The sequence below is a fragment of the Ranitomeya variabilis genome, chromosome 2 (genome assembly GCF_051348905.1).
Source record: "Ranitomeya variabilis isolate aRanVar5 chromosome 2, aRanVar5.hap1, whole genome shotgun sequence".
Lineage (NCBI taxonomy): Eukaryota > Metazoa > Chordata > Amphibia > Anura > Dendrobatidae > Ranitomeya > Ranitomeya variabilis.
In genome coordinates, this window is record NC_135233.1 from 517786546 (window position 1) to 517812005 (window position 25460).

General features: G+C 46.5%; 1 pseudogene; it reads right to left on the bottom strand.

Moving 5' to 3' along the window:
* LOC143803868 (piwi-like protein 1) overlaps positions 1 to 21058 on the bottom strand; it is a 127229-nt pseudogene extending 106171 nt beyond the window's left edge.
* Between the last annotated feature and the right edge of the window lie 4402 nt (positions 21059 to 25460).

The window sequence follows — 25460 nt, forward strand, 5'->3', positions numbered from 1 at the left end:
CAATCAGACCGTGGTCACATATTTACGACCGACATTTTGTTTCTGCCAGGCAGGATGAATTACGGCCAGCATCCGCATGTCCCTGTGCCCATGCCGGTGTCTTCCGTCGACTCCAGGGTGGCAGACTGGGCTGTGGAGGCACGGGACATTTGGGACCGCACTCAGGATGCCATTCGGGCCTCCAAGGAGAGAATGAGGTCCTCCGCTGATGCTCATCGGCGCCCCTCTCCGACCTTTGCTCCTGGTGACTTAGTGTAGCTCTCCGCCTATAACATTAGGCTGCGTGTTGAGTCCACTAAGTTTGCTCCTCGCTACTTGGTTCCCTTCAAGGTCCTCGAACAGGTTAACCCTGTGGTCTACCGTCTGGCTCTTCCTCCACACCTGGGTATCACCGACACCTTTCATGTGTCCCTCTTGAAGCCTGTATACATGTCCCGGTTTTCCGAGTCATCTGCCGGGACATCGGGTTCACCTACGGACGATTACGAGGTGAACGCTATTTTGGGGTGCAAGGTGGTACGTGGCAAAAAATTCTAATTGGTGGATTGGAAGGGTTATGGCCCAGAGGACAGGTCCTGGGAGCCTGCTCAACACATTTGAGCTCCACAGCTCATTGCTGCCTTCGAGCATAGCGAGGTCCAAGGAGGGGGGTGTAATGTTAGGTGTAAAGTTCCTGCCTCTGCACAGGGGGAATCTCAAACCATCTCTGCTACGGTCTCCCATTCTTCTCCAGCCGCAGTGGAGTCTGCTCAGCAGAGACGTCGGTCCCAGCATCTTGCTCAGTCTCACACTGTGCCGAGGGTTACTGCTGCTGTTCCAGCTTCTGCCATTGAAGCCAGTGCTGGGCAGCGGCGAGCAGACGCTTTTGGGACTAAGTCCTGCTTTTCCCCTTCTGAGCATGCCCAGGGCAAGATCTCCCATTGGAGATCGAGGGTCACATGCTCAGATACTGCAGCAGATCCCATTGGTCCTCCAGGAAGGTCCTGAAGGTGCTCAACTTCTGTGGCAGCTTCCCATTGGTCCTTCTGGGAAGGTCCTGTACATGCTGCAGCTATAAAAGGTTCGCATGACCGCACGGCCATGCGCTAGTGTACATTTGTATATGTGTGTGTGTTGATGAGTGCAAGTCGTCCTTAAATATTCCATCCCTATTGAATGACTTCTCGCGTAAGGTGGATGATTGATATCTAGCGCCCGACTAAGCCATCAGCACGTAACACACAAAACAGCGTCTATTGCTGTGACCGCCAGTGCGGCGCCGTGCGCTTCCACAGCGCTTTCCTGACCCAAGCCTGAGTGCTTAGTGGCGTCTGCCAGTGCGGCACCACACGCACTCTCGTGCATCTTTATTAATATTATTTCTTTCTCTCTGACACCCCAGTTGCGGTGCCGAGCGCAAGATGTCTATATGAACTAAAATCCTGTGTCTTGGGATTGAGTTCTGGGACTCATTGCTTGCGCTCTTGAAGCGGTACCGCGGCCCTGTGACACAACAGGGTTCGCTTCCTCCACACAGGGTGAAGTTAACCCCTGTGTGTATCCACATTGTACCGCCATATAGTCCGCCATTACTTAGCAGCAGGTTCCATCTCTGCACGGTGGACCCAGGGCTGCGAACGCACCTTACTCTATCTATTCCAATTATTTGGTGCGTTCCGCTAGCCCTAACAGTAGTTTTTTTTTTTTATTATTTTGCTGTTTTTTTGTAGATGAATATTTTTTTTCTCATTTGTTTTTATTTATATATCTGTATGTTACTCTAAGGGCGGAGTCATACTACCATAGAATATACCCAAGAGTTATGCGAGGAAACATTGCATAGCACTCGGCTCAGTGTTAATCTATGGGGCAGCTCACATCAGTGTTTATTTTCTCGTACGTATTCAGCGTGCGTGTAAAATCGCAGCATGCGTATATCAGCGGAGACTCGCCAATGCAAGCCCATGCGAGTGTTGTCTGATTTTTACGCATCGGTGTCATTTGAAAAGCCGGCAATTCATGTGCCTCATACAGTAAAATCACTCTGACAGGTTATAGAATAGAATAGATAGCATATATACACATAGATATATAGATGTCAGTGACACACACATATATTTATACAAATACATAGATAGTTAGAAGAAAAGCCAGCAATTCAGCAGCCACGTAGTGTAAAATCACAATGGGAGCTGACAGCATAGAATAGATGGATTACACACAGTAAACAGTAAATACATATAGAATAGGTAGATATACAGATGTTCGTGACAAATACAATTAGTAAAGTTTGTGCAGCTTACTGTACATGTATTTAACAGTGATGAGCGAACGTGCTTGCCACTACTCTGTACTCGCCCAAGTATCACTATGCTCGGTGTACTCGGCTAGCACCGAGTATTTCCGGGATTATTCGGCAGGAGCTCAGGTCTCTGCCCTACAATTCTGGCGCTCTTTAGAGCACCAATGACAATGCAGGTATTGTCAGCCATGCACTGTAATGCGCAGCCATCTTTGTTGTGGTATTACAGTGATTGGCTGGCCGCACAGCATCATCAGGTCTATGAGAGACCTGGTGCTGCCCTGCTCGGCGCATTCTGCTCCGGACTTAGCAAGTGTAGGGAGAGCTGCAGCTGAGATAGGGTCACAATCGTCCTTTTAAGGCTGGCGTCTCACTCAGCGTAGGGAAATACGGTCCGGATTAACATGCGTAATATGCAGAAATTATCCCAAAACAGTGATTCGTATGTCATCCGTAGGCAGGGTGTGGCAGCGTATTTTGCGCATGTACTTCTGCGTATGTAATCTGTATGACATCTATAATGCGTTTTTTTCTCGCAACCTTACAAAATGGACATTTAACTGTTTTCTGGCCTGAAATGTATTTAAATCAACATCACCAACCCTATTTAAAGCCTCGACAACAGGTGGCACCCTCCCATCTGGCCATTTTGTTGGTGTGCATCTGTTGGTGTATTGTTGTTACGTTGCCACCATGTCTGAGCTGCTGTATTTTACCCCAACTCAGCGAGTGTTATTTAACTGGGTCTTGTCTCGTCACTTTGGCCAGCCATACCCCGTGATAGTGGACCAGTGAAGGAGGAGAAGAATGTGGGTGCATCCACTTTTGAGACAATGCGTCACTGAAGGCCATTTTCAGAGGCTCTATACAGCTCTGCGGGCACATCCTGAAAAATGTTATCTATACTGTCGAATGACAATACCAACCTTTGACATCTTGTTGGAGACAGTATGTCCAGTAGTAACGTTTCAGGACACCAGGATGCGAAAATGCATACCCGCAGAGGAGCGTCTTCTCCTTACCTTACGGTATGCATTCACCATCCTCACATACTGTATGTTGATGATGTTTTTTTTATGTGGTATCTTAGCAGCCAATTTAAATTATATGTGTAAATTATAACAAAAGCTGATACAAAATATGAAGTTTAAATGTTCAATTTACATACCCAGTGTAGATTTTTAAAGTTACACTGTTAATCCTGCCTTTTTACATCTACAAATTACTTGTGTTTACTCTGGTTTTTGTGAAGTATTTTTACCTATCTAATATTATTTGTTCTGTGCTTTCAGCTTCCTGTCAACTGGATTGTCTTATGCCGGACTACATCTGGAGTTTCTCATTGGACGATCCACTATTTCTGGCATTGTGCAGGCAACATGTATGGAAATATGGTCTAAACTCCACGAACTTGTGATGCCGGAGCCCAAAATGGATGATTGGATCAAAATAGCGGCTTTAATGACACTTGCGATTTCCCTCACTGCATTGGAGCCCTGGATGGGAAACATATCAGGGTGCTCAAACCGCCGAACTCGGGCTCCCAATTCTTCAATTATAAGCAGTTTTTCTCTTTAGTTCTGTTAGCTGTAGTTGACAGTAACTACAGGTTTATAATTGTAGATATTGGGGCCTATGGGCGAACTGGAGACTCTAGGATCTTCAATTCATCCATTATCGGTCGGCGGCTACGTGAAAACCAGTTTGACCTCCCACCACCACGACAACTCCCAGGCTCCAATGCTGAAGCAGTGTCATATGTACTTGTGGGAGATGAGGCCTTCCAATTGACCAGACATGTCATGAGCCCTTATCCCCAATGCAACCCAGGCCACCGGCGGCGGGTGTTTAATTTGAGGCTTTCCCGGGCGCGGCGACTGGTGGAGTGTGCCTTCGGCATTCTGTGTGCCAAATGGCGTGTCCTCCAGTCTGCCATTCAGCTGAGTGAGGCTAATGTTAATGAGGTAATAAAAGTGTGTGTTTTACACAACTTTACGAGATTTCATGATTGCTCCTCAGCTGCTAGTGGTGAAGACATGTTGACCAATGTGGGTAGCCCTACATCAAATGGCCTTCCTCCGCGCCGTCCCCTTTCTGACCTAAAAGTGAGGGATATTTACACAAATTATTTTTTCTCCTCAGGGTGCTACTCCCTGGCAAGATTATGCTATTTCTATATTTTCAGAAACGTAATCGAAAATTACTTTACTTATTGAACTCTGTGTGTTGTATTGACTTAATAAATAGATGTTTTTGAACAGATTGTGTATGATGTAATAATGATTGGACAAACACAAAGAAATTGGCTTTTAAACTCTTGTTTATAAACGATTTTTTGAGGCATTTTTTAAAATTTAAACACCATATTGCCATCATATGGCTTTTGTGGCTATTATAACTTGGCCAGAGTTATTTTCAAAACAAAAAACCATTGCTATCACAGCAGATTATCAATTTGTGTATATCACACACAATTTGCAACAATAAACCAAAAAAAAAATAAAGATTTTGATGTGTTGGTGGAGGTGATGGCAGCAGTTCGGGTTGCTGCTCTTGTGGCCTTTGTTGGCCCAATTGGCCTACACTCTGTTGTTGTGATCTCTGTTGGGCATGCTTAAAAATGTGGCCCTGCTCAGATTGCCCAGTTGAGTACTGGCCATAAGGGTTGCTACTATGGGCATCAAGACGATAGTAGAAGTCACGTCAGTCATAACCCCCACCAATATGGCCATGTTGTCCTAACGCAGGTTGGGACCAGCCTCCAACACTGAGTATAGACAAGTGGCCATATTGGTAAGGTTGCTGGAAGGATGCCATTTGGTATGATGTAGCCATTGGTGGGTTCTGTTGGGGAAAGGGTTGTGATGTAGCCATTGGTGGGTTCTGTTGGGGCAAGGGTTGTGATGTAGCCATTGGTGGGTACTGTTGGGGAGGGTTGAGGTGTAGGCCCAGGTGGAGGAGGTGCTTCAGATCCCTCTTGAGCATGCACTGGTTGATTTCTTGGCATACATAAGAGGTTATATTGGGACAGCTGCCACCTCTCAATGTACTCAAACAAATTATTAGGGTCATTTGGGGGGGTGCATGCATCAAGAAGGATTTGAATGCACCCTCTCACACGTAGCCTCACCTCACGAGGAATGGGATGGAGATACCGGGCCAGGCTCCTCGCATAGGCCTCATCACCCTCATCCTGAGTAGCCTTGGCAAAATAATTTAAGACACCACTGTCAACATTCCTTCAGCCTGCAGTAATCTCTCTCCTTCTGTGGCCACGGCATGAGGTCACAGCAGGCTGTGGGGAGGCCTCAAGTGGAACAGTGGGGCTGCTGCTGTGGCCAGTATCTTCGGGCATCAGAGAAGCTGGTGCATCTGTGGGTGGGGTTGCAGCATCTGGACCAGGTGGTTGTGAAACAAGAGAGGAAGCCGAAGATGGATCCGGAGGGAGAAACATGGAAGGATCCGTAGATGGGCCAGCCACCTCTTCTCCTTCACCATCAGGATCTATCAATGGTTCTGATTCAGACCCTGTTGTCTCCCTCTCAGTGAGGTTGGATTTTGTTCTGTTAGGAAAATTTAAAAATTAGATTTTAATACTCATCTATGAGCATTTCTAACATATGTGTAATTTGGTGTGAGGTTTGTACTTACGGTCTGAGATCCATACTGGGATCCAGAAAGGACAGCCGGTCAAAGTATATATACTTTCGTTTACTGCTGCCTTTCTCTTCAGTACTGGTCCCGAATGCTTCTCCAACGTCTCATAACATCTTCCACTGTAATGACAGAGAAGAAAATAATGTATAAGGTCATTGTGCACAGTGGTAACGTAAGGTGTCAGTGAGTTCACAGATTTTAAGATCCCCTAGTAAGCAGCATTTCTTCAAAAATATCTTCAGTAAGAAAATGAAACACACAAATACCTCAATCACATAAAAGGGGGACACAATAGAATGTAAGTACACAAGGACATGGTCCTCTCCCCTCTATACCAGTCAATTTGCTTACTGTAAGAGACATCTATAAACGCTGTAAATAACCCCTTTCTCATGTCCAGCACCATTAAATAAATGGTGCAATATACATACAAAATCTGAATAACATAAATAAAAATAGTGACAAAACATTGTTATTTCTGCAGTTGGCAACATAAAAGACTTGATAATCATGACTGTACTTACTTAGTTGCCTCTGTCCCTCACGTGGCCGTTGCTCATAATTTGGGAAAAGGATCCCCCAAATGCTCCTCCAAGCAGCCTCTTTTCTTGCCCGGTTTGCATAATTGGCATCATGCTGGTCCCAAATCTTGGGCCTTTCCTGGACCAGGAGCATATCAACATTGATGATGTTTGCCATGCTGCTTGCAACTCCGTGGAAGCGTGCGCCAGACTTCCGGGATGTCTGTCTGGCTATTTCAGCTAATTAGCATGCCTCAGCTTCCAGATTGAGGGCTTGGCACATTTCCTGGCACCTGGAGATGTCTGGCGTATTTCTCGCAAGTCACACTGCTGTCCGTGAGTAATCCGTATTTTTTGTGCAACCATAGACTTTCATTGGCGGATATTTTGTGCATTACGCTGACAAACGCAGCATTCTGCGATTTTCTACGCCCGTAAAATAAGGCTGTGAAATATACGGCAGATAGGAGCTGCTCCATAGAGAATCATTGGTCCGTGTGCAATGAGTAGTTTTTGCGCTTCTCATACGTCCGTAAAACTCTCCAGTGTGACACCGGCCTAATCGTGTGGGCTGCTAGTGTGCAGTCCACAAATACTGAGAAACCAACAGTCCTTTTTAGGGCTAATTTGGGGGTCCTTAGATTGCAGCGCTTGGTAGGCAGGGGTGTCTATGTGCACATATGTGGTTTTCCTTTATTGGATGTTGCCCTTCCCGTGGTTCTTACTTCCCAGTGAAAGACCTGGCTATTCATTGCTTGCGTTGAGAAACACGTGATGGTGTCTCCGTGGCTTTTCTACATGCATTTGCATATTTCCCTTTAGGGATGGGGGCAGTGTTCTGGATCACTACGTTGAGAAACACGTGATGGTGTCTCCGCGGTGTTGGATGTTTTGATCTCCCCGAGGTCATTCATCCTTATGTTTATGTGCACATATCCACATCAGTGCAAGACCTGCAGGCACTGTATATGAGTACATAGATCTCACTGCATACATCCAAAAGCTCCATTCCTGTCTGCTGCTGCTCCTTATTTTCTATATACCTAGCTGCAGTTATCCGTGGCAATTTTTTTATTTTGCTGCTCATACCTGCTCATTTTATTCTAAAGGAATCCATAACCCCCTTTTTTCTACATTTATTTGCTTGGTCACACTGCAGACTACAGCCAGGTCATTGTAATAGAAGAGTGTGCAAATATTATAATTTTCTTTTTGTCCCAGGCATCAGAAGTGAGTGCGCCAAAAAATTGTCCTTTTTTTGGTGCTATCTAATATTTTGTAGTGTCTTACAACATTTTGGGACACCATTTTGCTGCCCCAAAAATCTGTAGCTGGCCCAAAAATATTTAGCTACAGTTCATAGATATATCACTGAGTTATACGCCACATGCATCGCATATCATTGCGCAAAATATATTTCCATTTTAGTACTCTTTTTTTTGTGCCATAGCCAACTTGTTGACACAATTTTGCTTTGCCCAAAAAAATCAAGGCCACATTTAGATCAGTCTGTTATCTCAGGATGAGGGCTGGTGCATCTGTGGTGGAAAAATCTTTTGTTCGAAGGCATACTGTACATTGCATAGTTCTGTCTGCTAGCCTTGTTCTACTCATTTTTTTATTGTTTTAAAAAAATCACAAAAAAATATATGTTTTGTTATCTAAGGGTGAGAACGGTGGTATCTCTGCTGGAAAAATCTTTTATTGGTAGGCATACCTTGCATAGTTCTGTCTGCTAGCCTTGTTCTACTTATTATTTTTTTTTTTTAAATTGCCAACAAGCTTAAATAAATATTAATACAGATTAAAACAGTCTGTTATCTGAGGCCTGGTGTATCTGTGGTGGAAAAATCTTTTATTGGCAGGCATACATTGCATAGTTCTGTCTGCTAGCCTTGATCTACTCATTTGTTATTTTTTTTTTTAAATTACCAACAAACATACAAAAAAAATTAATACAGTCTATTATCTCAGGCTGAGGCCTGGTGTATCTGTGGTGGAAAAATCTTCGCTCAGCAGGCATATACTGACTACATATAATTTTTCTACAAATAAATCCATGTGTATTGAGTTTCTCACATATTTCAGTAGTCCATTTAAAATGGGCAAGGCAAGGGACGGGGAAGCGGACGTGATGCTGAACAGTCTGTTATCTATGTCAGACGCCTGGTCTATCTGTGCTCTACAAATTGCGGCATTAGAGGCTTGCATTCACCTTATTTTCAAAATGGGCAAGGCAGGTGGCAAGGGACGGGGAAGTTGATGTGATGGTGCATGGAGAGGAAGACCGTAGCCAAGCTGAAAGTGGGCCACAACAAAGACCCACATCTTCATGCTTGACCTTTCTGTCCCAGTTTCTAGGTGACCGCAGCACACCACTATTGAAGCCAGTGCAGTGTGAAATGGCTTTTGGTTGGATAGTGGATAATGCTTCCAGTCACATAGCCACCACCACCACCACCATGTCTTCCACACGGTCAAGTCTGAGTAGCCGTGATTGTGGACCGGATACTATTCACCCTGATCCTCTTTCCTCCCACCATGCCTAGTTCCCTGAGACAACTGATCTCACACTTGGACACTCCGAAGAGCTGTTCCCTTCTCCCTTTACAGATTCTGGACTCTCGGCTTGTCAACCTGAAGTGAGGCCAGATGAGATCGCATGTAGCGATGCCCAAACATTTATATAGCCACGGTCGCACGAAGGTGATGGTGGGAAAGTGTCACAAGAGGTGGATGATATTGAGACACAATTACCAGAAAGTCAGGAGGAGCAGCAGGGTGCGGATGTGGAAGGTGAGGTGATGGATGACATAGTGACTGACCCAACCTGGCAGGAGGACATGCAGCGCGAGGACAGCAGCACACATGGGGAAGGAGACATATCACAACAACAGGCAGGAAGAAGCAGTGTGGTGGCCGCAGACAGAAGGCGTGCATCTGCTCCCTGTAACACCAACATGACGGAAGCTGCCATTCCAACTGTTAGATTTTCCCGATTCTGGTTATTTTTTAAAGACTCTGCCGATAACCCCAAACAGGCAATTTGCAGCACTTGCCATGCTCGCATCAGCAGGGGTAGCAAAACTACCAGCCTGACCACCACCAGCATGATTAGGCACATGGCAACAAAGCACCCGACTTTGTCTGCCAAACCCCAGATTCCAGGGACACTGTCTGCAGGTGACAACACTGCTTTTTCCACTGTTTTGCGTAGAAGCCAATCCCCAGTTCACCGTGCCTGTGAAGATGCCTCTGTCCCTGCACCTGTTGTTGCCCACAGTCAACCAGCACTATGATCAAGCCCATCCACATCCTTATCCCAGCCAAGCCTTCAGTTGTCTATACCCCAGTCATTGGAACGCAAGCAGAAATACCAAGCCAATGCCCCACAGTCCACAGTACTTAATTCGAACATTTCTCATCTGCTTGCGCTCAAAATGTTGCCTTTTTCACTCATTGAGATGGAAGTTTTCCGCAACCTGATGGCGGTGGCTGTCCCAAGGTACTCGTTCCCCATTCGCCACTATTTCTCCCAATGTGCCATACCGGCATTATACTAGCTTGTGTCCCACAACATTACACATGCCCTCAACAATGCTGTTACTGGGAAAGTCCACCTAACCACGGACACATGGACAAGTGCTTGTGAGCAGGGACTGTACATCTCACAGATGGCACACTGAGCTAACATAGTGGAAGTCAGGACCCAGTTGGACCTTGGGATGGAACATATCCTCCCCACACTGAGGATTGCGGGCCCTATGTAAATCAGGGTTGCCCCCACAGTCTACAGCTCCTGCACCTCCTCCTATTCAGCCTCCATCTCTGAAATTAATATATCAGTCAAAAGCTGGAAGCACTAAAGCACTGCCTCAGCCAAGCGGCAACAGGCTGTACTGAAGCTAATCTGCATAGGTGACAAAACGCACAATGCAGAAGAGTTGTGGACAGCGCTGAAAGAGCAGTCAGATATTTGGATGACACAGCTGTTCCTACAGCCAGGCATGGTCATGTGTGACAATGGCCGGAACCTGGTGGTGGCTCTGAGGCAAGATGAGCTCATACACATACTTTGCCTGGCCCATGTCCTTATCCCCGTGGTTCAACATTTTCTGAAAAGCTACCCGGAGCTGCTGGATCTACTAGTGAAAGTATGCCATCTGTCTGCCCATTTTAGAAAGTCAGATACAGCTTCAGCTGCCCTTGCCATGCTTCAGCAGCATTTGCAGCTTCTGGCTCACCGACTGGTGTGTGATGTCCCCACGCGTTAGAACTCTACACTGCATATGTTAGAAAGGATTTGTGAGCAGAAGAGGGCAGTTGTTGACTACCAACATCAACAAGGCCATCAATATTCAGTTTAGACTCCACACATAAGACCTCAGGAGTGGACATTGATGTCAGACATATCTACCACCCCATAAAACTTTGAGAACTGCATCAAGATGGTGAGCGGCAATTACGCCATAATTAGCATCACCATCCCGCTTCTCACCATTCTGAAAACCTCTCTGCTCACAATTAAAGAGGATGCATTGCAGGCAGAGCACGAGGACATGGAGCAAGGAACCATACAGGGGGATTACACTCAGCCCTGCCTCATGTCTTCCCAATGTGGATTGGTGGGCAATGAGGAGGAAGAGGAGCAGGAAGAACAGGAGCTACTTTCATGCGCTATAGATGGTATCACAAGCACAGCTGTCATACCATCTGTTCAGCAGGGATGGCCTGAAAACAGGGAGGAGGATGATGAGGAGGAGGAGGACAGCATGGCCAGTCGTCCTGTTGGTGAGGACACGGAAGTCTTGCCTGTTAGCAGTCTGGCAAGCATGGCTGACTTTATGTTGTGCTACTTTTCACGTGACCCTCGCATTATAAACTTTTTTGGTGACACTCACTACTGGTTGGTGACACTTCTAGCCCCATGCTACAAGGAGAACTTTTAATCTCTTTTTCCGGTGGCAGAGAGGTGTACGAAAATGTTGCAGTACCATAGGGTCCTTGTAGCGGAATTACTTAGAAAATTCCCATGTGAGAATGCTGGCAGCAGACGTCAGAGTTTGTTGTATAACCAACGAGTCTAAGCGAGTGAGACAGAAGTACAATCCAGATCAGGCAGAGGAACAATTTCAAAGCTCTGGGACAGTTTTCTCAGACCCTCCCATCATGCAAGGGAGGCAAGGGGTGCTGTCACAAGAAGTGCAATGTTTGGGAAGATACCGAGGGAGTAACTTGCAGATCGTACAAAAGTCGTCCGACATTCCTCTGTGCCTTTTAATTATTGGGTATCCAACCTGGACACGTGGCATGGACTGGCTCTCTACGCTTGGAGGTCCTGGCCTGCCCTGCTGCTAGCGTTCTGTCAGAGCGGGTTTTTAGTGCCACTGGTGGAATTGTAACAGATAAGTGCATCCTCCTGTCAACTGAAAATGCTGACAGGCTGACTCTTATAAAAATGAACAGGGGCTGGATTCGGCAAGACTTCTGTACACCACCATTGAAAACAGCGAAACATAACCTCTAATACATTGTCTTTTTTGTGGAGGTGTATTGTCATACACCTCTCCGCCAAAAAAACATGGGTCTCTGCTTCCAGATTTGATCTGTTTGGTGTCATCCTCCTCCTTATCCTCATCATCCACAACCAGTACAACACCAGGGTGAACGTATTCCGTGATGCAAAAGTCACTCAGTTTTTGTGCAAGGATTTTTTTCTGTTGCCCGTTACTAATTAGAAACCAAAATAAACTCCTCCAGGGGGAACTGTCATCAAAATGAGATGTACGTATATTTTTCCCAATTATTCTTATATATTCCAGTTTTAATATCTCTGCACCATCCTTTTATGACCTAGTGTATACCTCTACAATATGAAAATAATAATAATCTTTATTTTTATATAGCGCTAACATATTCCGCAGCGCTTTACAGGTTGCACACATCGCTGTCCCCATTGAGGCTCACAATCTAAATTCCCTGTCAGTATGTCTTTGGAATGTGGGAGCTAGCCGGAGTGCCCAGGGGAAACCCATGTAGACACGGAGAGAACATACAAACTCTTTGCAGATGTTGTCCTTGGTGGGGTTTGAACCCAGGACTCCAGCGCTGCAAGGCTGCTGTGCTAAGCACTGCACCACCGTGCTGCCCCTATTACTATACTATTATACAATACAATATACTATTATACAATACTATTATATTTAATTTTTTTTATATCCCTGTCTCTGAGCTGTTGCTAGGGACAAACATATATCGTTGGACACAATCTGGCCTCATATATATATGAAACTGTGTTCACCCCTCCTTTTTGTTATTTACTTTCATTGATGGATTCACATCCTTTATTTATTTGTTTGACTTCAGAATGATTTATTTTTATGTCTCCTCATTCTCCACCACTAGATCACCAGGCTTAACGTCTTCTGTGCCACTACAGGCAGTCCAAATTTTGGCAAGGGTGTCTCTGATGCCCATAGTATAATTGTTAGAAATGTATCCCCCTTTGCGAAATGTTTGTCAGCCCATGCACTGCGTGTATGGGCATTACAAGTCTAGTAAACCCCCTCCTTAACATTGGGCCTAGTTTTTAAGGAGGCCTTTAGCAATGTCTCCTCATTCTCCACCACTACATCACCACGCTTAACGTGTTCTGTGCTACTACAGGCAGTCCAATTTTTGGCAAGGGTGTCTATGATGCCCATAGTATATTTTTTAAAAATGTATCCCCCTTGGGGAAATGTTTGTCAGCCCATGCACTACGTGTATGGGCAGTAAAAGTCTAGTAGACCCGCTCCTTAAAATTGGGCCTAGTTTTTAATTGTGCTAGTTGGGCAGGGGAATCTATGTGCACATATCCACATCACTGCAAGACTTACAGGCACTGCAGGTAAGTCTATAGATCTCCCTGCATACATCAAAAGGCTCCATTACCGTCTGCTGCGGCCACTGTTTTCTGTGGCAATTTTTTTTCACCTTGTACCTGCTCATTTTATTATAAAGCAATCCATAGCCCCCTTTTTTCAACATTTATTTTCTTGGCCACGCTGCAGACTGCGGCCAGGTCATTGCAATACAAGAGCGTGAAAATATAATTTTTACTAAATAGCAAAGCCACTAAAGACTCAAGGTCTACAAAAATTCAATTTTCAACAGCAGAAAAAAAAAAAAGGCAGCAACACTTACCTGCCCAGATCTTGGAACAAATGCACTGCAGGGTGCAGCCAGCCCATAAAGCAAGATGTTAGCAACACAGGTGCAAAATACCAGATCAACAGTCACTCACCACATACCCACTCCTGGAGGGGGTGACTGCCCAGTATACAAGTGCACAATAAAGGCCCACATAGGGCATTGTTCACACAATGGTACTGCATAGTGTCTGGTTCACAGCCTATTAGTCACGCCCCTACTTTTCCATTAGGCTGGCTGGCAAGCACACTCTCAATGCATCCCAGTGTGAACACCCCTCATGCGAGACCAAACGTGTTTGGGCTTGGCTGCACCCCCCGAAAAATATAGTGCAAAAATACAAAAATATACAAAAATAGTGAGGTATTGGTTGATATTTTGACCAAAATACGGAAGCTAGTAACCCGCGCCAAGGGTCCCCACGCTTACGAGTCCTATCACTAAACTAAATAGCAAAGCCACTAAAGACTCAAGGTCTACAAAAATTAAATTTTCAACAGCAGAAAAAAAAAAAAGGCAGCAACACTTACCTGCCCAGATCTTGGAATAAATGCACTGCAGGGTGCAGCCAGCCCATAAAGCAAGATGTTAGTTGATATTTTGGCCAAAATACGGATTATGGGTTACGAGCTTCCGTATTTTGGCCAAAATATCAACCAATACCTCACTATTTTTGTATATTTTTGCACTATATTTTTCGGGGTGCAGCCAAGCCCAAACACGTTTGGTTTCGCATGAGGTGTGTTCACACTGGGATGCATTGAGAGTGTGCTTGCCAGCCCGCCTAATCGAAAAGTAGGGGCGTGACTAATAGGCTGTGAACCAGACACTATGCAGTACCATTGTGTGAAAAACGCCCTATGTGGGCCTTTATTGTGCACTTGTATACTGGGCAGTCACCCCCTCCAGGAGTGGGTATGTGGTGAGTGGCTGTTGATCTGGTATTTTGCACCTGTGTTGCTAACATCTTGCTTTAGGGGCTGGCTGCACCCTGCAGTGCATCTGTTCCAAGATCTGGGCAGGTAAGTGTTGCTGCCTTTTTTTTTCTGCTGTTGAAAATTGAATTTTTGTAGACCTTGAGTGTTGTGTATCCGCTTTTTGGGCTCCCCTGGTGGTTGCTGGTGGTACTGGTGACTTGTTTGCACTTTGCTGCTTCTGTTCACCTGCTTCCATCAGTGTTTGGGAGTTTCCTATTTAGCCTTGTTCTCCAGTCATTTCCTTGCCGGTCATCATTGTAACCAGAGTCTTTCGGTTGCATGTTCCTGCTACTAGTCTGCTGATCAGCTAAGTGGACTTATTGTCCTTATCGTTTTTGTATTTTTGTCCAGTGTACAGTTTTGTCATTTTCTGTTGCTGGAAGCTCTTGTGGTCTGATATTGCCACTCCTGTGTGATGAGTTGACACAGGAGTCTTAAAGTAATTTCAGGATGGTTTTTTGAAAGGGTTTTCAGTTGACCGTGAAGTCCTCTTTTGTATCCTTCTGCTATCTAGTAAGTGGACCTCTCTTTGCTAAATCTACTTTCATACTGTGTATGTCTTTTCCCCTGAAATCACCGTTAATATATGTGGGGGCTGCTATCATCTTTGGGGAATTTCACTAGAGGTAAGCCAGGTCTGTTTCTTCCTCTACCAGGCGTAGTTAGTCCTCCGGCTGGCGCGTGGCATTTAGGAAGCCGTAGGTATGCTCCCTGGCTACTATTAGTTGTGTGGTAGATTTAGCTCACGGTCAACTCGAGTTTCCATCACCCGAGAGCTCGTTCGTTATTTATATGTTTCTTACGTTCCCTTGCCATTGGGAACCATGACACTTGAGTCTTTAGTGGTTTTGCTATTTAGTTTAGTGATAGGACTCGTAAGCGTGGGGACCCTTGGCGCGGGTTACGAGCTTCCGTATTTTGGCCAAAATATCAACCAATACCTCACTATTTTTGCACTATATTTTTTGGGGTGCAGCCAAGCCCAAACACATTTGGTCTCGCATGAGGGGTGTTCACACTGGGATGCATTGAGAGTTTGCTGGCCAGCTCGCCTAATCGAAAAGTAGGGGCGTGACTAATAGGCTGTGAACCAGACACTATGCAGTACCATTGTGTGAAAAACGCCCTATGTGGGCCTTTATTGTGCACTTGTATACTGGGCAGTCACCCCCTCCAGGAGTGGGTATGTGGTGAGTGGCTGTTGATCTGGTATTTTGCACCTGTGTTGCCAACATCTTGCTTTATGGGCTGGCTGGCATTTATTCCAAGATCTGGGCAGGTAAGTGTTGCTGCCTTTTTTTTTTCTGCTGTTGAAAATATAATTTTTAACCTATTTTTGGGGGGCCCAGGCATCAGAGATGTGAGTTGGCCTAAAAATCTTTCTTTTTTCGGAGGTAATCTCTAATATTTTGTGAAGTCTTACAATATTTTTGAACACCATTTTGCTGCCCTAAAAAACTTTAGCTGGCCCCCAAAAATTTGGCTACAGTTATTACACTTATTACTGTGAGTTGTACGCCACACGCATCGCATATAATTTCTCTAAATATCTTAAAATGTTAGTACTCCAATTTTATTTTTGGGTGTCATATCCAACTTTTTGACACAATTTTGGTGTGCCAAAAAAAATCAAGGCCACATTTTGATCAGTCTGTTATCTCAGGTGTATCAGTAGTGTAAAAATCCGTGCTTTGCAGGCATTCGCTGCATTCTTCTGTCTGCAACCTTTGGTCTACTAAGTATTTATTTATTTTTTTTAAATAAAAAAATAAATAAAATTTATACAGTCTGTCATGTCAGGCTTCGCAGGCTTAAGTTGCATAGATCTGTATGCTAGCCTTGTTTAACTCATTTTATTTTTTTTTCAAAAAACTAGCAAAAAAAAAAAAAATTATGCAGTCTGTTATGTCTGGCTGAGGCCTGGTGTATCTGTGGTGGAAAAAATATTCCTTCGCAGGCATAAGTTGTATAGTTATGTCTGCTAGCCTTGTTCTACTCTTTTGTTTCACCAACCCCCCAAAAAAGTGCTCAACTTCAACCAACACTGCCCTGTTCATCTTGATGCGCTTTTACTGTGTGATCTTGAACATGTTCTGCAGAAGAGCGTTCGCCAGGTCCTAATTTCTCCGGGTGTAAAAAGCAGCCAGTTATTCATATCTCGGGGGCTGATCAGGACGGGACCCCTCAGCTCTCGCAACCAATAAGCAAACTCTGGATTATATTCAGCAGATTTGTCTTTTTGCAGGATTTTTTCCGTAGGTGCGATTCTCCCTTCGAATTGTAGGAGTTTGGTATTTAAATTCAGACCCAAGTCACGTAGCCCTTTCTGAATGCTCTCATCCTTGTGTATGTATGTAGTTCATAAACTTCCCAACTTGCTGCTCCCTCTGTTCTGGTGGTAAGTGGGTGTGAACGACCAGGTCTTTCATGCAGTTGAAGTTGTTTCTCATTCTGTCTGATAGACCTGTTAGGTTACAGAACTCTGGCACCAGTACAATGGCTCCATCTGTGGCTCCCAGCTTGGGCCTACGGGGGATGTTCACGATTAGCGGCTGGATCATGTCTTTCACTTGTTCATTGTATTGGTTCTTACAGTATTCCACAAAACTGATCTCGCTTCCGTCTGCCTTCTTAAAGGTGGACGCTGTAGTCATGTTCCTGGTGATCTCACTTATATGGTAGGATTTAGTGTTGTACTTGGTGAGGACGATCTGTCCGATCAGCTCCTTGCAGCAGGCATCCTGGAACCTCTGAGGGCTTCACAAGGAGTAGAGGCTGCTCATGATGTCGTGCACAGTCTCATTCCTGTGGACTTTATGGCTGACATCAATGCTCAGCATGATGCTGGACTTGCACTGGAGGATGGAGGTGGAAAATCCCAGGCAGATGGCGAGTCGGTGGGCTCTGACTTTGGTGGTGTCGCTCGGGTTGCAATAGTTGTGTCCTACCTGCTTCATATCCATTATCTTCAGGAGCAGGCTCGGACTGTCCCACTGGAGAACCGGAGGATTCTCCGGTGCACCCAGGCACTGACACCTGCTGACATACTTGCCAGCAGCTGCCAAGGGCCCCCACTGCTTCAAGGGCCCCCACTGCTCCAGGGGCCCCAAGCCAGTGGCTATTGGGCCCCTGAGTCAAGGGGGCCCGTCCTGTGCCAGCCTAGCAGCAGCTGGAGACAGGATCCTGTCCCCGCTGCTAAAGCAAAATGAATATTCACGCTTCTCCACGCCCCTATGGGCGTGGAGAAGCGTGAATACCATTTTTTTTAATAGCGGGCAGCGTTAGCCGCAGGGTGAGGCTACGCTGCCCACATGTAAAGTCCCACCACCGCACCACACACACGCACCGTCCGCACCACATACACAGGCACACAGAGTCAGACACACACAGCGCAGTTCACCTCCTGGCAGCAGCAGCACATCCCGGCTTCCTGTCTGAGACAGCCCAGCTGGACGACATCATCATCCAGCACGCTGTCTCGCACAGAAAGCTGCCGGCAAAGAAGAGGCTGCAGGGAGGGAGGTGAGCTGTGCTGTGTGTGTGCCTGTGTGTGTGTGTGCCTTTGTGTGAGTGTGCCTGTGTGTGTGTACCTGTGTGTCTGTGTGTTAGTGTCTGTGTGTGAGTGTGCCTGTGTGTCTGTGTGTGTGTCTGCAGCCTGTCTGTGTGTGTGTGTACCTGTGTGTTAGTGTCTGTGTGTGAGTGTGCCTGTGTGTCTGTGTGTCTGCAGCCTGTCTGTGTGTGTGTGTGTCTGTGTGTGAGTGTGCCTGTGTGTCTGTGTGTGTCTGCAACCTGTCTGTGTGTGTGTCTGTGTGTGTGTGCCTGTCTGTGTGTGTGTGCAGCAGCATGTGTCTGTGTGAGTGTGTGCCTGTGTCTGTGTGTGTGTGTGCAGCAGCATGTGTCTGTGTGAGTGTGCCTGTGTGAGTGTGTCTGTGTGAGTGTGCAGCAGCCAGTGTCTGTGTGTGTGCCTGTTTGTGAAGGTGTGTGTGTGTGTGCCTGCGTGTCTGTGTGTGCAGCAGCCTGTGTGTGTGTCTGTGTGAGTGTGCAGCAGCCTGTGTGTGCCTGCGTGTCTGTGTGAGTGTGCAGCAGCCTGTGTGTGTGTGCCTGTGTGTGAATGTGCCTGCGTGTCTGTGTGTGTGTGTGTGTGTGTGTGCAGCAGCCTGTCTGTGTGTCTGTGTGAGTGTGCCTGTGTGTGTCTGTGTGTGAGTGTGCAGCAGCCTGTGTGCCTGTGTGTGTGTGTGTGTGTGTGTGTGTGCAGCAGCCTGTCTGTGTGTGTGTGCCTGTGTGTGCCTGTGTGTGTGTGTGTGCCTGTGTGTGTGTGCCTGTGTGTGTGTGCCTGTGTGTGTGTGCCTGTATGAGTGTGTCTGTGTGTGTGTGAGTGTGCCTGTGTCTGTGTGTGTGCCTGTGTGTGTGTGCAGCAGCCTGTCTGTGTGTGTGTGTGTGCCTGCGTGTGTGTGCATGCGTGAGTGTGTCTGTGTGTTGGTGGGGAAGCACAATGATATTGGTGGGGGACGCAATAGTGCAGGCGATGGGCAATGATGGCGGTGGGGGGAGACAGTGATGGAGGTGATGGGCAATGATGGCGGTGGGGGGAGACAATGATGGAGGTGATGGGCAATGATGGTGGGGGGGCAATGATGGTGAGGGGAGGCAACAATGGAAGTGATGGGCAATGTTGGAGGTGATGGGCAATGAAGGTGAGAGGAGGCAATGATGGAGGCAATTGGGCAATGATGGTGGGGGAGGCAATGATGGAGGTGATGGGGGAGGCAATGATGGAGATGATAAGCAATGATGGTGGTGGGGGAGACAATGATGGAGGTGATTGGGCAATGATGGAGGTGATTAGGCAATGATGGAGGTGATGGGCAATGATGGTGGTGGGGGGAGTCAATGATGGTGGGGATGGCAATGATGGAGGTGATGGGCAATGATGGCGGTGGGGGGCAGGCAACAATGGAGGTGATGGGCAATGATGGTGGTGGGGGAGGCAATGATGGTAGGGGAGGCAATGATGGAGGCAATAGGCAATGATGGAGGTGATGGGCAATGATGGAGGTGATGGGCAATGATGGAGGTGATGGGCAATGATGGAGGTGATGGGCAATGATGGTGGTGGGAGGAGGCAATGATGGAGGTGATGAAATGGGCAATGATGTGGGGGAGGAGGCAGTGATGGAGATAGTGGAATTGGCAGTGATGGGGTGGTGGGGGAGAAGAAGGCAATGATGGAGGTGGTGATGTGGACAAAGATGGCGGTGGAGAGGGGCTGCATTATACTTTGTGAGGGGGGGCTACATTATATTCTGTGGGGGGACTGCATTATTCTCAGGGTACTACATTATATTCTGAGGGCCTACATCATACTATATGAGGGGGCTACAGTATACTTTATGGGGGCTGCATTATATTCTGTGGTGGGGCTGCATTATTCTCTCAGGAGACTACATTATATTCTGGGGGGCTCCATATTACTATATGAGGGGTCTACAGTGTACACTATGGGGGGACTGCATTATATTCTGTGGTGGGGCTGCATTATTCTCTCAGGGGGTGACATTATATTCTATGAGGGGGCTACCCCTCTATGATTCTACCCCAACACCTGCTACATAATTAAGATGTGTACTACCTTATATTATACCCTGATATTAGCGTGTTTTACCACACAATTGGTGGTCTTGTATTTCTAGGTAGCTGCATAGTGGGCCCCAAGAATGATTTTCTCTGGTGGGCCCAAGGTGCTCCAGTCCGATGCTGTTCAGGAGTCTTTGGAAAATGATGTTATAGAAATGGAAGCAGGTGGGCCAGGTCGGTGGAAGCTCATTGGTCAGGGTGATTGTTATCCGCACGTTCTCTCCATTTTGAGTTTGGCTGAACACCTCGGTGACCTTATTCAGTCTTTTTGGTAAAAACAACACAGTTCCATCAAACGCCCACGCCTTCCTGATGGATTCTTCATGCTGGTACAGGAGGCCATGCCGCAAACTCTTGGACTCCATGGCAGAGTTGAAGTCATCGTGATACTGGTACATGGCCCACTGTGGTCGGGACACCAGTTTGATGTGGTTGGTCACAAGAGCAATCTTGGTTCCAGAGGTGCCAGCTTTCCATTTTTGGACATGTTCGATAGTCTGCTGGGTGTTCACCCCGACATTATGGAAGTCACACCTTTGGCCTTCCCGTTCCCCGATAGACACTTCTGCAAGTCCGGCTGACATCTGCAGAACCTCAGGCGATGGTCTCTCTGCTGCCGCTGCCGGCGGTCCTCTCTGACGCCCTCTTCTGATGAGCAAAGGCTCAGGCACTGGCTGCTGAGATCTGACTACTGGCCTGGGTCCTTGGGGCTGCTGTACCTGTCCAGGTGGTCTTTGTGGGGCCTGCTTCTGCACACGAGCTTGGCCACGGGCCCGGGATCTTGCTCTTCCGCTCATCTTTTACTTCGTACAAAAAACAGTCAATAGTGTGTATTGTGCCTAGTTTTTAATGAGGCCTTCATCAATGTTTCCTCATTCTTCATCACTAGATCAACCATGGTGAACATGTCGTATGCTCCTTAACATTGGGCCTAGTTTTTAATAATGCCTTCCTCCACCTATCATTTGCTGCCAATAGAACATCATGGTAAACATGTTGTATGCTGCTACAGCCATTCAATTTTTGGGCAATGGTGTCTATGATGGCCATAAATAAAATGTTAAAACTGCATCCCCCATGAGGAAATGTTTGTCAGCCATTGTGGAGCGCCCCCACTGCCGCAGGGCCGAGGGGTACCCGGTACCGGGCCTCTCTGTCTCGGTTCTGGGATTGTCACGGTGGCTAGACCCCGTCCATGACCCTGCTGAGGGGTGTCCAGTGAAACTTGAGAATGATGTGGTGTGGTGCAGGTCGCGAGGAATAACGAGGACACCGGGTTGCAGTCTCTTTACCTCTTTACTGAAGGCTTCGGGATCCTCAATCCGAAGTACGGTTAACAGGGCTGTCTGAGTCCGGCCGGTCCGATGGCACTTCCAGAGTTCCCTTTGCAGGTGGAAATCTGTGCCTACCTTCTAGCGCTTGTGTGTTGTAGTCCTTCCCTGCTTAGCACCACGGGATAGTCCTCACAACTGTTGTGTCTGTTTCTGAAGTTCCCTCACAACTGATTCTGATGTTCTTCTCCGTCCCCCAGATGATATGGCTAGGACGCACCCGCATGACGGGTAGGCCTGGAGTTCTTCCGGGACCCTAGAGCCTTCTCCAACTGTTGCCCCCTATGTCTGCTTAGGTGATTTGGGTGAGACAGCCCGCCTGTAACTGACTGTCCTGCCGTAGGTTTGAAGTAAGGCCTGGAGCTCAATACTTCCTCGGCATTTCCGGCCACCGGCTACGCACCTCAGTAGGATGTTGCCTCGGTTTTACAGCACGACTCCTACTGGTGTTATCTCCTTGTTGCGTTGATCTCTTTTCTCACTCTTCACAATAAACCTCACTTCTTGTCCTTTCTTGGGGTACTGCCGCAATGAAGTGCAGGCGCGGTCCCGTAACCTTCTTTCTGTTCTCTAGGCCTCTGTCAGGATCCCACCCCTGACAGGGACCCCCTTGAATCTTCCCCTGCAACACCCTCTGCCACAGGATGTTGCCTGGTTCCAACCCAGTCACCTTTATGTCTAACTTCCTATCTAACCCCCAGTTTTACCAGATTGAGGAGTGGCCTAATACATAGCACCCTTAGCTCCCCCTGGAGGCCAGACTGTGAAGTGTATTGGTGTCTATGATACCTGGTCAGGTGAACTCCTTCAGTGCCATCAGACATACCAACACTCCCCTTAGTGGCGGAACATCAGTACTGCAACGACCAGGACTCTGGGGTGCTGCAATTGCACTTCATGTATGGGCATTACAAGTCTAGGAGGCCCGCTCCTTTACATTGGGCCTAGTTTTTAATAATGCCTTCCTCCACATATAATCATTCGCCGCCACTAGAACATCATGGTTAACATGTTGCATGCTGCTACAGCCATTCAATTTTTGGGCAAGGGTGTCTATGATACCCATAAATACATTTTTAAAACTGTAACACCATGGGGAAATGTTTGTCATCCCATGCACTTCATGTATGGGCATTACAAGTCTAGTAGACCCACTCCTTAACATTTGGCCTAGTTTTTAGTACTGCCTTCCTCCACATATCATCATTCGCCGCCACTAGAACACTATGGTGAACATGTTGTATGCTGCTATAGCCATTAAATTTTTGGGCAAGGGTGTCTATGATACCCATAAATAAATTTTTAAAACTGTAACCCCCATGGGGAAATGTTTGTCAGCCCATACACTTAGTTTATGGGCAGTACGAGTCTATGAAACACGCTCCTTGGTAATGGGACAGTTTTGTTTAGGAGGCCCTCCTCCATGTATCTTCCAAGGAGGATTGGGGTGCATGCAAATTTCGGTCAAGGCGGCCATGGCAATGAATGCATAAATAGGAACCTGCATGGCAGGACTAACTGAAGACTGTGAAGTGGGTTTTCCTGTGGCCATCCAGTATCTGGGTTCAAAGGCTTATTGGGGTGCATATGGCTTGACCAGGACTCTGAAAATTTTTTACCTTTTGTGCATTACTGCCCTCTTCCAAGATGGCGTCTTTGGTCTCATGTGCACTGTGTCTTCCTGCTATAAAACTTCACCCCAGCCTTCAGTCTGTGCTAGAGTATTCTGCCTTGCATCCAGCTCCTGACCTCTGATTACTCCCTGGCTATACACCTGCTCCTGTGAACCTGTGTGGTGATCCTGTTACTCTGCTCTGAGTTCCTGCTGCATACACAGGTTTCCAGTAATCCTCCTTCATCTGCTGCTCGTGTTTACTTCATCTGCATTTGCTGGACATGTAAGCTGCTGCTGCTTTGCTATAACCTGAGACTATTAACCAGGCCTCCCTGGTTGAGCTAAGATATGATTTGAACTGCCTATAAGCATATCTATCTGTGTCTGGACTAAGACAAGGATTTATTCGTGTCAAGTATCCTCAAGAATAACTGTGCTTCATAGACTTTCTGCGTGACTGCATTTACCTCTGAAGTTTCCTATAGACTGCTAAGCTGCGTTTATTATTTGCACTAAGTGTTGTGGACCTGAGTTTCTCTCTGCACCTGTTTGAATCACCGTGTGATAATATAGACTTTACCACTTATAAAACTGTGTCCTGTAGTTGTCTTGTTCCACGCGAAGAGTGTCCTGAGTTATCCCCTATAATTATTACAGGATACTCTAGCCTAAAAAAAAAAAAAAGGAGACTGCTGGAACAATGACTGCAAAAAGCAGATTAGAGCAGGTGTTTTCCATAATTAGATCACTGCAGAAAGATGTGGAAGTCTGCAAAAGAAGTTTGGAAGCTTTGAACACAATCAACAAGTGTTTGGACAGACTTTGCAGGACTTGTGCAACCGCATGCCAGCCCAGGAAAACAAACTTGCTGGCATAGAGTCCCAGTATGGACGGGCTTTTCAGGACTTAAGCACGCAAATAGTTGCACAAGTAACTTTACCCTCTGGGCAACCACCACCAGCTAGCCCACCTAAGTTGCCCCCATTCAGATTTAATGGTGATCGCGACAAATTTCTTGGCTTTGTGAATCAATGTATGCTATATTTTGATGTGAATGCTGACCGTTTTCCTACTGATAGATCCAAAGCATTGTGTGTAATAATGCTACTGACCTCACGAGCGCTCGCCTGGGCGAATCCGATGATTGAGTCTCGTGACCCACGGTAAATGACTTAGATGATTTCTTGGCCGCTATGGCATTAATGTTTGATGACCCTAATCGCCGTGCAACCGCAGAATCTTCTTTGTTGTCTTTACGCCAGGCTAAATGTTCTGTTATTGAGTATGCCACTGAATTCAGGAGATTGGCGGTAGATACCAATTGGGACAGTTATGCACAATTGCCTATTTTTAAAAGGGGTCTGTCTAGTATTGAAAAGGTGAACTAGCCCGCTCTGAGTCACCACAAGAGCTAGAGACATTTATATAGCATTGTGTGCGCATAGACATTCGCCTTACTGAGCGGAGGCAGGAGAAATTTGCTGCATATAACCATGTTTCTAACTTTTCCCTTCCTTCCAAAGAGGCTGCAGGTAAAACCTCTCAGGAGGTGGAGGAGGTGCCCATGCAAATTGATTCCATTCAGAGGCACGAGATCAATGAGCGCCAGGAGCATCGCCTTCGTGAAAGTCTATGTTTCTACTGCAGCCAGTCTGACCACTTCTTGATCAATTGTCCTAAGTGTCCTAGACGTCCTAACAAGGTGCTAGCAGCAATAGGGGAGTATGACAACTGTGATGATGAATCTGAAATCTCTGAATGTAGCCTGCCTTTAAACGCTGTATTCCATTCACTTTCTATGACTTCACCCCACAAGGAGTTGAAGGAAAAGAACTCTCACTGTTCTCTCCCTATTAAGATCCTGTGTTTGGGACAGAGGATTTCCAGTTCGGCTATGAATGACTCTGGTGCAGGTGGCAATTTCATGGATATCGCATTTGCCAAGGAACATGGTATTAAAATTCAGCAAAGAGCCTCTCCAATTACCATGGAAACAGTGGATGGGTCACCTTTAATCTCTGGGCCTGTGGATCAGGAGACCGTACCCCTTGAAATTTTGTTGGAGCCTAAGCATCAGGAGCAACTTTCTTTCTTGCTAATTTCTTCTCCTCATTTTCCTGTGATTTTAGGCATTCCTTGGTTGCGTTTTCAGAACCCAATTATCAACTGGGAGACCAAGGAGATTATCTTCCTAACAAGGAGCAACTCAGCGTTAACAGAAGCTGTCCCTGAGTCCACGACTATGGAACCAGA